At 50.5% G+C, this 2,969-nt stretch overlaps 1 protein-coding gene across 1 annotated transcript in view; it reads right to left on the reverse strand.

Annotated features, from left to right (window-relative positions):
- DGKD (diacylglycerol kinase delta) overlaps positions 1 to 2,923 on the reverse strand; it is an 83,631-nt gene extending 80,708 nt beyond the window's left edge. The window contains exon 1 of the mRNA XM_019503743.1: positions 2,845 to 2,923. The gene's annotated coding sequence lies outside the window, so the exon portion shown is untranslated. The remainder of the gene's footprint in view (positions 1 to 2,844) is intronic.
- Between the last annotated feature and the right edge of the window lie 46 nt (positions 2,924 to 2,969).

Here is a 2,969-nt window from a genome sequence, read left to right on the forward strand (position 1 = left end):
GCCCCCCATGCCCCTTCCCTCCCCCTCCCCTTCCACTACAACAGATTTACCAGCTGCATGCAGCTCTCTGAGCTGCTGCGCTGCGCTCCACACTGCCCACAGGTTGCACTGTGGCTGTGCACATGCACAGGCATTTATTGGCCACATCGGGATGATTTCTGATGCAGCCAATTTTCTTTTTATTGGTGCTGATCCAATATTGGACCAATGTATCGGTGCACCTCTAATGAATGCCATCTGGAATGGGATATCCGTGCTTCTTGTGTCACGTCCTTCCTCACACATGCCCTTCCTTCCCTACCTTATAGCTTCTCCGGTATCTCTCTGTCTCACCTTAGACAGTCTGGGACTAGCTGGCCAAGATGGCTTCTTCTGCCTGGAAGTGAAGAGCCAGCTGAAAGCAAAGTCTTAAAAAGCCTGATGCTGGTACAAGTTTGCTAGGTTTTGAAAATCCTGGTAAGACCATGGGATATTCCCATATCTTTCCAGCAAGGAGACTGCAAATACGAGTCAGCATCACAAACAGATGAATTTCCTATCATTGCTTTTTTTTCTCTGCGTGTGTGTGTGTTGTTTTGTCTTCAAGGAAGCCAGATCAGACTCCAAAAATAACAGCTATAAAAGCAGCTCACCACCATTTCCACTGACTTTCTCCTGCCTCTCTCTCTTTCTCTGTCCCAAAAAGGACACCTATTTGAAGACCATCAAACAAGGTGTTTCTCCCCAGTTAAATCTCTCTGCAGCTAAAATAAAAGGAAAAAGGGCTGGTATTTGAATGAGAGCCTTAATATTTACAGGTAAAATGTTTTCATGGATTTTTTTCCATCTTTTTCTGTATTTTTAATGAAAGTTAAACAGTTTTATACATGTGACTGTTTGCCATGGAATGAAGCTAGCTGAGGTCTCTGTATTCCAAATACTGAAACCTGATTAACTGTTTAGTGTCACATGGTGAAAAGATCATGTTAACACTAATGACTCCCACATTAACACAACACACATTACTTAATGACCCAATACCATTTGCCCTACAGTGTTACCACGTATGTGTATTTCACCACCAAAGCATTTAAGCACTGTGTGGGTTTAGAAATAGTTGAACTGAAAGTTAACGCACTTGTAAGCAAGACAGCTGCCTTAACCTACAGTTGTTCTGGTCCACCGAGGAGAAAGAGGAAAACTACTTTGCAGATGGCTGATGTACAGGAAGCAAAACATAGATGCAGAATTTACTGTAATCAACAAGTAAAGAGGAATTGATGGGCCACAGGGTAGTCAAAGTCCTGGATGTGCTGTACTATGGCCATTTCTAGTAGGTCCAGTAAAGTCCTAAGGCAATTTAACTGTAAGGACAGCCTTAGGGCAAAGAGACGTAGTAAGAACAGACTGATGTCCTCGGGGCTTGGAAACCACTCTGCCATGTGCTTCTTCCTGTCATTTTGACAGACCTGCTGAACGACTCCCAAAGCTCTCAACAGCTGTGCTATGGTGTTCAACCACCCAAAATGCTGAGTTCAAAATTAAGCCTGGCTTTGTAAAATGAAGGCAGCTGCTTGAACTTCTAATAAATCTTGTCATGACTATAGCTATTCTTGGCTCTGGGTCTTCTCTTTCCCCCCACCACTCAGGACATAATAAAGGGTACCTTGTGGCAGTATATGAAGAAAAAAGCATGAAAACGTTAAAGAAAAAGAGGAGGAAGAGGGGCAAAAATAGAATGGAACAGTCCTCAATAATGTTAACACTCAGAGGTATTTGGAAAACCAGACATTGCTGAATTGAAATCTGTGCATTTAAGTAAGGAAGGCTTAATGGCTATAGAAAATTTGTTTATAATCCTTGTTCTTAACATGTTTATGTTCACATAGCACAAGTGGCTGGTTTAGGCTTTTTCCAGCCCTGCTGACGTAGGAAATGATGTAAAACATGGTAAGTGATTAAGTTGGGATGTGGGGAAGAGTTCAGATTTATTTGAACTGAGGCGCCTATCACCTTGCAGTAAGGGAGGGGAAGGCTCCCAGTCTCCTGGTGGGAAAGGCTTTGTCCTTGTGTTATCACCGACAACAATGAAGAGATATTAAAGCTACATCCACTGGTGAGACGGCTGCATCCTTCCTCCTGATTCATGCAAGATCCCCAGGCTGCCGGCACCACTTGGCAGGCTGCAGGGATCATCCGGCCGTGGGCTTTTACCCTTCGGCACCCTGGGATGTAGACCACGAAAGAGGCCTCGGCCTTCCCAGCTCACCCACAGACAGGACCAAACCCCTTGCAGTCAGAACAGAGCTGGGGTCTTGCTGAACCACAGCAGGCTCTTTCACTTGGGGGACCGCCCTCATCATGGCCACAGCAACCAAACCATCGCCCCTGCCCTGTGCAGATACCTTGAGGTCCCCGCAAGCAGGAAACAGCACACGGCATGGGGCACCAGCAGCAGGAAGGGACCCCATGGGGCCTGCGCTGACTGAATGCATGAGAGCGACCCTCCCTGGGGGGGGTTTAATGGGGGTGGAGAAGGGGGGAGGCTGCTGGCAGCATCATGTGGAGGGTGCTGCTGCCAGGTGGGCGCAGTACCCTGCCCGAACAGGAACAGGTAGTGCCTGGTGCCCTGGCGGGGGAAAGGGGCTCCACGGCTGCCCGCGCCAGGACAGCGGAGGGCACCGCAGGGGCAGGGCCGCAACCCCGCGCACAAGGGCAGGTGCCGGGGGAGGGGCAGCACCGGGGTCCTGTCAGTGCCACCCGGGGGCGGGGCCTGGCGGGCCCTGGGAGGGGCTGGGGGAGGGGGAGAAGGCAGCGGATCCCGAGGCCCGGCCCGCGCCCCAAGCCCCGGTCCCGGCCGCGCACCTTCTGCCGGATCTGGCCAGACGTGGAGACCTTGCGGATGAGCTTCTGCGGCGCGCCGGGTTCCTGCTCGGGCTCGCTGTCCGACGACTCCTCGGCGGCGGCGGCGACCCCGGCCTGGGGCTGCG

The sequence above is a fragment of the Gavialis gangeticus genome, unplaced genomic scaffold (genome assembly GCF_001723915.1).
Source record: "Gavialis gangeticus isolate Ggan-Ray unplaced genomic scaffold, GavGan_comp1, whole genome shotgun sequence".
Lineage (NCBI taxonomy): Eukaryota > Metazoa > Chordata > Crocodylia > Gavialidae > Gavialis > Gavialis gangeticus.